Source organism: Chlorocebus sabaeus, chromosome 10, assembly GCF_047675955.1.
Source record: "Chlorocebus sabaeus isolate Y175 chromosome 10, mChlSab1.0.hap1, whole genome shotgun sequence".
NCBI classification, from domain to species: Eukaryota; Metazoa; Chordata; class Mammalia; order Primates; family Cercopithecidae; genus Chlorocebus; species Chlorocebus sabaeus.
Genome location: NC_132913.1, coordinates 83316575 through 83327827, shown reverse-complemented (window position 1 = coordinate 83327827; position 11253 = coordinate 83316575). Strand labels below are relative to the sequence as shown.

Below are 11253 nucleotides of genomic sequence, written 5' to 3'. Positions count from 1 at the left end.
TCCACTACATGCTAAGTGCTTGCTTGGACACCCCCCTAGCCTGTGGCTAAAGAATTATGTCTTGGTCACATTTGGGCTTAGCACACCATTTTTCATGTAGTAAACCATCTGTGAATGTTGGTTTCAAGAATTGTCGGAAGTTTCCTTTACTGGTATTCTTCCAAAGGATAGTTTTCTAGAGTGTGAGAAGAGTCAACAGCACAGGGGTTGGAAGCACATGAATGATGAAAGGTGTTTACTGGCTCCTGCCTTTGCATGCTTTGTTCGCATTATTCCACTCGCCCACATTAGCAATGAAATTTGTAATCATTTCATTCCGGTGTTTCTCCGAGACCTCTGAAGGGTTAAGGCAGCGGTCCCGGGCACCCAGCTCAGTTAGAAAGAGGGTGCGGAAGTGTGAGGATCTACTTCAGTAATCAGAGGATATTGGAGGGACCCACCCAGTGTCCTTGGTTGTTCAACGCACACCTTAGACCTCTCCACCCTAGCAAGGGCGCCCCGGAAAGCTCCTCTTGCGGGAGCCAGCTTCCGGGTCCAGCCCCAGAAGCAACAGATAACCGGAAATGGAACCTGCGCGGGCCTGTTGCTTAGCAACAAAGGCTGCCGGGACGCTAGACGGCCCTGGCGCGGAGGGAGCTGAGACCGTCGGCAGGTCCCGGGGTGCAGCCTCTATCGTTCTAGGGGGTGCTGCGGCAGGAGCGACCCAGAAGCGCCGGTGAGGCTAGCGCGTCCTCACAGCCATGAGCAGCGAGCAGGTGAGAGGGCTGCTCTTTGCCAGGCTCGCCGCCGCCGCGACGCTTCCCAGGCGTTTCAGAAGTGGTGGAAGCCCGTCCTGCCCACCAAACTCCCCAGCTGTGACTCCGTGGTGTACAGCTTCCTTCACTCCACTTAGGGCCTGGGTTTCTGAGCGCTTTCCGCGAATGCCCTTATACGTTCCCTTCCCAGCTATTCGCCCTTGGTCGTCATAACAACCAAACCTAGCCGCCCAGTGGCACGCCAGCAGGGGGAGCCACAGCCCAGAGCACCCCCAGAATGCTAATAGAGGTGTGCTTGGTGAGAGGCGGCTCTGCGAGGAGTTGCCACGGGTTTGGGTTCTAGAGTGGGAATCGAAGCCAATTCCTAGCCATGTGACTTTGGGCAAATCTCCTAGTCTTTCTAAACCTTAATTCTCCCACCTCTTATGCAGAGCGGGGGAAACACCAGACACCAGAACAACTTTTCTTCTTTCTGAGGTTGTTGTCAATTTCAAATAAGATACCATCCCATACCATAACAGTATTATACTATACATGAAAGGTCTTGGTAAGTGACAAATGGCACTTCTTAAGATGATATTCCATAGTATGTGATAAAAGATATATTTTGCAGTAGCTGCTTTTCTTTCCCTTTTTCTTTCTCTTTCTCTCCTTTTTCTTCTAAGAATTCTTTCTTTATTGACTTAAGAGCAACTAACAGAAAGAAAGGCAGAACGATGGTCAATCGTCTTAATATCAGCACAGCATGAGAAGATGTTAAGCGTGGGCATTATTCTGGCTAACTAGAAAACAACCCTAGCTTTCTACGTAGTGATGAATAAGGAAAAAGACTCTATAAACCTTGTGGAAGAAAAACAGTTTTTTTAAGCCTGCAAATTTCATTTAGCTTTTAAACAATATTAAACTATAATTATTTATTTTTAATTGCTTTATAATGCTTTTTTCGGTAGCGTTAGAATTTACTGTGGAAACAGTATTAAGACGGATTTAGTCTCCTATCCATTGAATTGTACATTACTCACAGAATTATGTGAAGATCCTAATTGGTTAATCAAATAAGTAATTAATACCTGAAATGCCCAAGAAAATTTGGTTTGAGCCTTTTTTAAAAAAAATAAGTGTAACTTAAGAACTGAGAAATGGACACTTTGGTTCATATGCTAAAGTATAATTAGTATTGGTATTAATAATAAAAGAGTAAATGAGCAAGCAAAAAACAAAGAATTCAGATACAAGTAACCAAAAACACTGAGCAATTGTTTAATACATCTTACTAGTAATTTTTTTCTACGTGATATTAATGTGATCAGATTTAATAACATTTGTTATCGTCACCATTATTATATATTGAGCAGCTTGTTTGCTTCTTGCCCAAATTTAGTCTTTGGTCAGATCTTGAACCATATCCTACGTTGTTAGAGTTTAAAATACACTTCTATCACATTTCCAATGGTATTTCTCAATGGCTATTTTTCACAATTCCCCTAACTTACCCATCTACAACTAAAACATATCCACTAAAAACTAATCAGCCGTTAAGTTCTAAATTTTACTTCATCTTTATAAAAGTAGTGTTGGGAAATGACACCCTAGTCTGTCACTCCCCCTCCTGAAAGGTTGTGATTTACTGAAGAGGCAGTGGGATCTGAAAAGAATGGACGATTTCCATTTTCCACTTACTGTTTTTGAACAGCAGAGGGCCCTCTATCACTGTTTTGGTTGATTTGCAATTTAAAAACTAATCTTGAGACTTTCATTTATGCTAATTTAGAGTGTAGTTTTCCTTTGGAAGGATGAAAGTTTTTATATTTTAACCTAAAACAAACAGAATGGATTAAACTTTTGGAAATGCCATTTTTTATGTGACATTTACTTGTATATTCATTCAGTTTGAGAAAGTGAGCAGGTGGTAAAATTGTATTTGCTGAAGGAGATTTTAACATATTCATCTCATTAGTGGAAGGTTGAGAGTGACATGGAATTTTTCAGGAATAGCAGTCTGGGCTTTTCTCTTAAATTAGGTATTTAGAAGAAATATACATATTTTGCAATTGCTCATTTCATTTTTAAAATGAGTTAAAACTTTAAAAGGCATTTTTAGTATCAGTTGAAAAACTTTCAGAGGTTTAAAAGCACAAATATCCAAAGACCAGGAAGCTCCCCACAGATATACTACAGATTGTGGGCAGAAAAGAGGAAAAAGCTGTCGGTCTTTTTCTACCCCAGCACTTTTTCTTGTTATGGAATCAAGTAATTTGTGTTTATACGATGTCATGCTCATTCTGTTTTCCTTCATGTTTTTAAAGTGTCATTGCTTAAAAAGGGGAAAGAATGAAAAAAGTTGGATATGAGACCAACAACATAGTGATAACTTGAACAACCACAACTCAAACATGCGACAATTGACAACTATATTTAAATCAGTACTACTAAATTTTGAGAGGTTTTTGTTGATTTAACCAGACACAGTTATAGATTCTAGTCATTTGATCAGGATAGTTAATATTTGAGCTATACCAGGTTTATGACATCTCTTCCAGTAGTCAAGTAGGTGAAAATCAGCGAAGTAAAAACAAAATGCAAAGCCAGACTATTTAAGGAAGACCTAGACTCTTTAGCAATTTTAAGTTTAGAATGTAAAATTATATTAGGATCCTAACAGAAGACAGATGGCATACTCAAAAGTACTTAACTGAAGAACAAGTATAAAAAGACCATTTGTAGAGGTGTTGGTAAGGTTAAGGGAACCACGAGGGATAAAGAGACACTCAAGGATTAACAGCAGTAGGACGGTAGGATGCCATTACCATAGTTAGGCCTGATTGGTCATTGAAACTGAACATTATTCTCAGACCCTGATGAGTGCTAGATACTTTGAATGGTAGCTTCCTTGACAGGAGCTGAGGCCTGGAAGAATTCAGCCACTATCAGAACTACAGAGAATAGGAAAGACTGGGAAACAAATATCCTAAACTTTCTGTCTTCCTGCTCTTCAGTCTCCTCCTGGTGACTTTTTTGGTTAATCCCTATCAGAAGTCAGAGAACTGAGAGCACAGATGATGTCCATCTGTAGAATTCAACCTCCCAGGCACAGAGCAGGAAGAAGAGGGTAGAGACTTGATCTGAGGCAGAGTACAACCATCACAGACATTATTATAAATGGATGCAATTTTTATAGACAGTTACCTGTCCATAAATCAGTTGGATTAACAGTTGTTGAGGTCCTAAGATGAATTTTTCATTTAAAATATTTATACCTAAGAATAAATCTAAAAAAGACGTATGACACCCTTATGAAGACTACTACAAAATGTTTCTGAAGGATATGCTCCCAGAATCTGAATAAGTAAAGAAATATATTGTGCTCAAAAGAGAGAAGACTCAGTATTCAATGTGTTCCTGTCATTGTCCTAAAAAGTTTATGCAATGTAGATCCCAAATTTCACATGGTAGGAAAAGGTCAAGATTGTTTATGATAATTTTTAAGAACAGTAAAGTGGAGGTAATTGCCCTACAGATTTCAAGACCTATCAGGAATCACAGTAAGTTAGGCAATATAATAATGTTTTTTTTTTATAGATAATAAACCAATGGAATTAAAGGGACAAAAACAGAGATGCACATATATATTTATGTTATATATACACACACATATATGTGTGTATATATGAGATACATGCCTAAGAATTGTGTGTGTTTATACTAAAATACATGCCCAAGGAGTTCGCTGAGACATCTTTTGTAATAGAGAAACATAGGAAATAAGTTAAATGTTCATTCGCTAGGGAATGGAATGGATACATTGTACTATGCTCACAGAGTACTATACAGCTGTGAAAATCATTGAGAAACGTGTATTAATGGGGATAAATTTCAAAAACGTAATATTAAAAAGTAGCATGTTGCAGAAGGATACAACTTGTGTGTGATGGCATTTATATAAAATTAAAAATCATGCAGTAACAATATCTTAGGTTGTTTGACAATCATATGTAGTAATAAGTGTAGTAAAAATTTGCTTAGGAATGATAAACACAAAATTCCAGGATGGCAAAGAATTGGGTTGAAGATACACAAGTGTTCATGATATTATTTTCTGTATGTTTGAAATATTTCCTAATTTTGAAGAGAATGAGACTTGAGTAAATATAGATAGTGTGCACAGACAGTCTTGGTACAGGAAACAGATAAATTAATTGGGTGATAATTGGAGCAGAAAGCACAATCAAAGAAGGTTTTCCTTTTTATTTATTTTTTATTATTTATTTATTTATTTTGAGACGGAATCTCGCTCTGTCACTCAGGCTGGAGTGCAGTGGTGCGATCTTGGCTCACTGCATCCTCCACCTCCTGGGTTCACACCATTCTCCTGCCTCAGCCTCTTGAGTAGCTGGGACTACAGGTGCCCACCACTATGCTCAGCTAAGTTTTGTATTTTTAGTAGAGATGGGGTTTCACCATATTGGCCAGGCTGGTCTCAAACTACTGACCTTATGATCCGCCTGCCTCAGCCTCCCAAGTGCTGCGATTACAGGCATGAGCCACCGCACCCAGCCTCTTTTCTTTTTAAAAATAAACATTGTTGGAGCTTCCAGGTAGCTGAACAGAAAACCCTGAGCCAGGAGTCATGGCAGCCAAATCCAAGCTCTACTACTTTGGTGTCGGGGCAGGATGGAGTCAGTCCTCTGGCTGCTGGCTGCAGCTGGAATAGAGTTTGAAGAAGAATTTATTGAAACAAGATAATAGTATGAAAAGTTGCAGAAGGATAGACGCCTGCTTTTTGGCCAAGTGCCTTTGCTTGAAATTGATGGAGTGGTGCTGACACTGACTACAGCCATCCTCAGCTACCTTGCTGCTAAGTACAATGTCTGTGGGAAGGACCTGAAGGAGAGAGTCGGGATCAACGTGTGCTGAGGGCACCCTGGACCTGATGATGATGGCACTGGCCCACTGAGGAAAAAGAGGAGAACCTTGCTCAGTCATAAAGAAAGCTAAAACCCGGTACTTGGCCATCTTTGAAAAGATTTTGAAAGAACATGGAGAGGATCTTCTTGTTGGCAACAAATTCAATTGGGCAGACATACAACTGTTAGAAGCTGTTTCAATGGTAGAAGAACTCAATGCTTCTGTTCTTTCTGACTTCCTTCTGCTGAAGGCATTTTAAACAGGAATCAGCAACATCTCCAGAATTAAGAAATTCCTGCAACCTGGGAGTCAGAGGAAGCCGCTCCCTGATACCCAATATGTTGAACTAGTTAGAAACATTCTGCAGTTCTAGTGGCAGCAGGTCACATGATGGCAAGAACTGATGATCCAATCGCAGTATCAGCACAGGCCTTCTGTAGTGGATAATAGAAGCAAACTGTAGATCCTAGGAGGAAAGTGTCTAAAAAGAACCAAACTGGTCAGGTGCGGTGACTCATGCCTGTAATCCCAGCACTTTGGGAGGCTGAAGCAGGCGGATCACCTGAGGTCAGCAGTTTGAGACCAGCCTGGCCAACATAGCGAAACCCCATCTCTACTCAAAATACAAAAGTTAGCCAGTGTGGTGGCACACGCCTGTAATCCTAGCTGCTCGGAAGGCTGAGGCAGGAGAATGGCTTGAACCCAGGTGGTGGAGATGGCAGTGAGCTGAGATTGCGCCACTGCATTCCAGCCTGGGTGACAGAATGAGACTCTGCGTCAAACAAACAAACAAAAAACAAAAAGAAAACCGTGCTGCCATTAACAGCAGATGCTGATTAAATGTAACATAAAAACAAAAATAAAAATGAACATTCTTTATTTGAATGTTGATGGAAGTTCTGTAGTATAAAGGGAGGCATTGCTAATTCAAGGAAGAAGGGATTATCAGAAAAGCACTGTCTTCAATAAAGTGAAAGGAGATGGAGGGATTGGTCTGTGATCATAGGTGCGATGGTGTCCCCAACTGCTTGTAGATGAAGGATAGAAGAACAATAAAGGTGTGATCATAAGTAGGTCTGTAGACTTAGTTACAGGGAGATGGAGGCATTCTCAAGTATTAAAATGATGATGTGTGAGAAACTCTGGAGACAGGTCATTACAAAACTTAGGACACGAAATTTATTAGAAAATCTCAAAAGTTTTGAATGTCAGAGATTAGTAATCATGCACTTAAAGTGAATCCAGTGGAACTGGAGATGTGATTTTCCTCGAGCAATATATACCTACTTGGATACAAGCATAGAGAAGATAAGTAGTTGAATTCCAATGGGATTATGGTTTAGTTAAGTATGTACCAGAGGGAGTTGAGGGTATTTGATAGGGTGTAGTTGTGACTATGGACTGTAGAATCTAAACTGGGCAAGGAGAAAGAGAAGATAAGAGGGAGATAGATACTGAGAAGGAGCCTTGATATTAGAGGTCTCAATCAAAACAAAGAAATATAGGAGGGCGTCAGATCATACTTGCTGGGAGCAAAGGATGTGGTGATCAGAGAAAAGAATGTTTTAAAATCAAGATTTCACAAGAGCTGCCATATTTAATGATAAGATCCTAGAGGAGTTGCCCTGAAAGTGGTTGGCAGAGATGAAGCGGAAGACAAGGTTATAGATGAGGAGGTTAAGCAACTAAGACACTAGGCTGTTAGGTAGATTTAGTCACATGTATATTTTTAAGTCATTGAGACTGATGACCAAGAGTAGAAGCTTTTTTTTATTGCAAGTAAGTACAGTGGAACTCAAACTCCAAAAAATAAAACAGATTTTTGTTTTTTGGTTTGCTGAACTGGGAAGTCTAAGAGAATGGACATCAGAATAGATTCAGGTATGTAACAGACACACGATATAATCAAGATTCTTTCTCGTTTCCTTCTTCATCCCCCATTCTTTCTTTTTCTCCACCTGATCTCTCTCTCCACTCTCTGCTTTCTTTCCAGTTCCTTAGACCATGGTTATAATAATAATGGATATTGTGAGATGTTAGATCCAGGATATATATTGTAGGTAAAGCTCAGAAGATTTGCTAATGAATTAAATGTATGATATGAGAAAAAGGGAGGAATCAAGGATGGTACCAGGGATTTTAGCTTAAATAATGGTGTTAATGGTGATGCCATTTACTGAGTTTAAGAAAATATGGGGAAGTTCTGGTGGGAATTTATTGATCAATTTGTGAGAATTTATTGATCAAGCAATAAATTTGGTTTATTTTGGGTTTGTGGGAATTTATTGATCAAGCAATATTTTGGACACGTTAAGTTAGAGGTGTCTATTTGACCTCTGAGTGGAGATAGCAAAAATTAAATATAGGAGAGGGGACCTCAGGATAAAGGTTAATCCTGGGGAGATAAATTTGGGAGATTCCAGTATATGGATAATATTTAAAATATTTGGACTGGATCGGGTCAATTAGGAAACATACTTGAGGACTGAGGGACGTCTGTCACACGAAGATCAGAAAATGAGAAGGAACAGGAGAAATAAGATCAAGAGGTCTATTATACATCATGATGACTAGACTTCATAAAAATATATCCTTGAAAATTGCTATTAGAGTAGATTTTAAGTGCTTATAACACAAAAAGTAAGTATGTGAGGTAATGCACATGTTAATTAGCTTGATTTAGCCATTCTATGATTTATACATATATCAAAACACATTGTACACCATAAATGTATACAATTTTTATTTGTAAATTAAAAAATGAACTTAAAAAAATGAGAAGGAATTGGCAGTGAAAAATATGAAAGTGTTCATTAGGAAGTTAGGAAGAGCATAAAAAATATAATCATTCTGGAAATTGAAGACAGTATTCAAGGAGACAGTGATCAACTGTGTCAAAATGCTGTTAAAAGATTGAGTAAAGTGAGGCCTGAGAATTTACCACAGGACTTGGCATTGTGGAGGTAATCAGACCTCTTGATCAGAGTGGTGTGCAAGGATTAAATACTTCACTGGAGAACATTCTGGAGAAATTGTGAGCAGAAAAATCAGGCAATTGCTAGAGGGAATATAGGATTAAGGCTGATACTTTTTCAGATGGGATTTTAACCTGTTTGCATATTAGTGAAAATAATAGAGAACAAAAGGTGCATTATAGAGGGAGAATTTCAAATTGCTGCTGCAAAAACAATGTCCTTTAGTAGTTGAGTGAAAAAATGTATTAAAGGCCAAGTAATAGAAATAAAAGTAAATACCACCTCTGCCTTTATAGGGGAAACAACACCAGAGATAAGCAGAAAATCTTTAGACTGAGAGAGAAAAGAGAGATTATCTATGAATGGAAGACATGTACTTTGAAAATAAACCTCATTACTTTGGAAAAGAGAGTTTAGGGGATAATGGACAGACCGTGAGTGAAGTATTTTTTTGAATACTCTGCTCCAAGCCATCTGTCTTTATTGAATGGAAACATAGTTTTCGTTGTTGTTTGTTGGTTTGTTTTGAGATGGAGTCTCTCTCTTTTGCCCAGGCTGGAGTGCAGTGGCACAATCTTGGCTCACTGCAAGCTCCCCCTCCCGGGTTCACACCATTCTCCTGCCTCAGCCTCCTGAGTAGCTGGGACTACAGGCGCCCGCCACCATGCCCGGCTAATTTTTTTTTTTTTTTTGGAGGGGGTTATTTTTAGTACAGACGGGGTTTCACTGTGTTAGCCAGGATGATCTCGATCTCCTGACCTCGTGATCTGCCCACTTTGGCCTCCCAAAGAGCTGGGATTACAGGCGTGAGCCACTGTGCCCTACCAGAAACATAGTTTTAATATTAACCAGAATGTTAAGGGAGCAGAGACTCTCTGCTCAAAGAGAAGAGCCGTCCCTTTCCCAAAGCCTTTAGATTTAAGACCTTGTGGGAGAAAGTGTGACTGTGGCCCAGTGGATGGAAAAAACATTCGCTGAGGAGATGCAGGTCTGGGCTAGGAGGTGAAAACCACCTGCTGGGATCCTGAAAGTTTGAAAGGACGTCTTCCCTCTGTGATGTAAGTGAAACTTGTAGAAAGCTGCCCACCGGGATGCTGGTGAAACTTGCCGGAGGGTGTCTGCCTCTGAGTCAGCCTCACAACATAGATTGACAAGGATGTTGACTGCTGGCAGCCACACCATGGGAGCTATGAGAAAAAACACTGGAATCAGAAAGAAAGCCTCTTCCTCTTACAGTGCTTCTTGGCACCCATGACAATATGCTGGTTATCAAAGGAGAAATGTTATAATGTTCTGTTACATATCCCAAAGGAGGGCAAAAAAGGCAGATTTGGAGCTGAGAGGCAATAAATTGACAACTGGCCAGAAGCACGACTCATGTTATCTGCTTTATAGATCAGATTGTCATTTTCTACAAATGCTTCCTCTCACCTAGATGAAACTTCTACCATGGAATTATTCTCTACTGCAAAGGAGATTAGCACTTTTCTCTTAAGGTTACTGCTAAGAAGTTCAAATGTTACTTACGGCAACTTGCCGGGGGAGAAAAACCAGAATACATATTCACCTTAGGAAGTAGACCATTCTAGGAAAAAAAATGAAGTTTTAGTTATAGAGAAGGGAGGTGGGGCCAAGTAAGTTTTGAATAAATTAGATTCAGACAGACTCCCAGAAGAAATGCCCAATTCCCCATTAAATTGTCTTGGAACCCTCATGAAAAATCAATTGCCCATAAATGTTTGGGTTTACCTCTGAACTCCTAATTCTATTTCCTTGATTTCTGTTTATCCTTATGCTAGAACAATGCAATCTTTATTACTGTAGTTTTGTAGTAAGTTGTAAAATCTGAAAGTGTGAGTCTGCCAAATTTGTTCCTCTTTTTCAAGATTGATTGATTATTCTTGATACATTTCCATGTTAATTTTATGATCAATGTGTTAATTTCTACAAAAAAGGAAGCTGGGATTTTGATAGGGATTGTGTTCAATCTGTAGAATATTTTCAGGGTATATTACATCTTAACAATATTAGTCTCCTAATCCATGAACATGGGTTGTTTATTTATTAAGAACTTTAATTTTTTTCAATAATGTTTTATGGTTTCATTGTATAGGTCTTACACTTCTTTTGTTAAATGTATTCTTAAGCCTTTTATTCCATTTTCTGCAATTGTAAATGGAATCATCTCTTAATTTCAATTTTGTATTAAATACAATTGATTTTTAAAATACTTATGATTACTGTTTTATTATAAGGGATACACATCAGGAAAAACCACATGAAGAGACACATGGGAAGAGGCCTGGGAGGGTCCTGGGTGCAGAGCTTCCATACCCTCTCCCTGTGGAATTGGGATGCATTGCCCTCCTGGCACATGCTAAATTCATTTGACTTTTGTGCATTGATCTTGTGTCCTGCAACCTAGCTAGATACAAGAACTCATTGACTAGTTTTAATATTTTTTGATGAATTATTTAAGATTTTCTGTATACAAGATCATGCCATTTGTACAATATGTTTTAGAATATTTTGGATGATGTGTGCTCATAATAAACACTGTAAAATTTGGTTGAGTGAATCAATTTTAGCATTAACGGAGTGAACAGTTTTGTTTTTTC

At 39.0% G+C, this 11253-nt stretch overlaps 1 pseudogene; it reads left to right on the top strand.

Annotated features, from left to right (window-relative positions):
• Positions 1–5061: 5061 nt before the first annotated feature.
• Positions 5062–6033, top strand: LOC119625316 (glutathione S-transferase A4 pseudogene; annotated as a pseudogene).
• The last annotated feature ends 5220 nt before the right edge of the window (positions 6034–11253 follow it).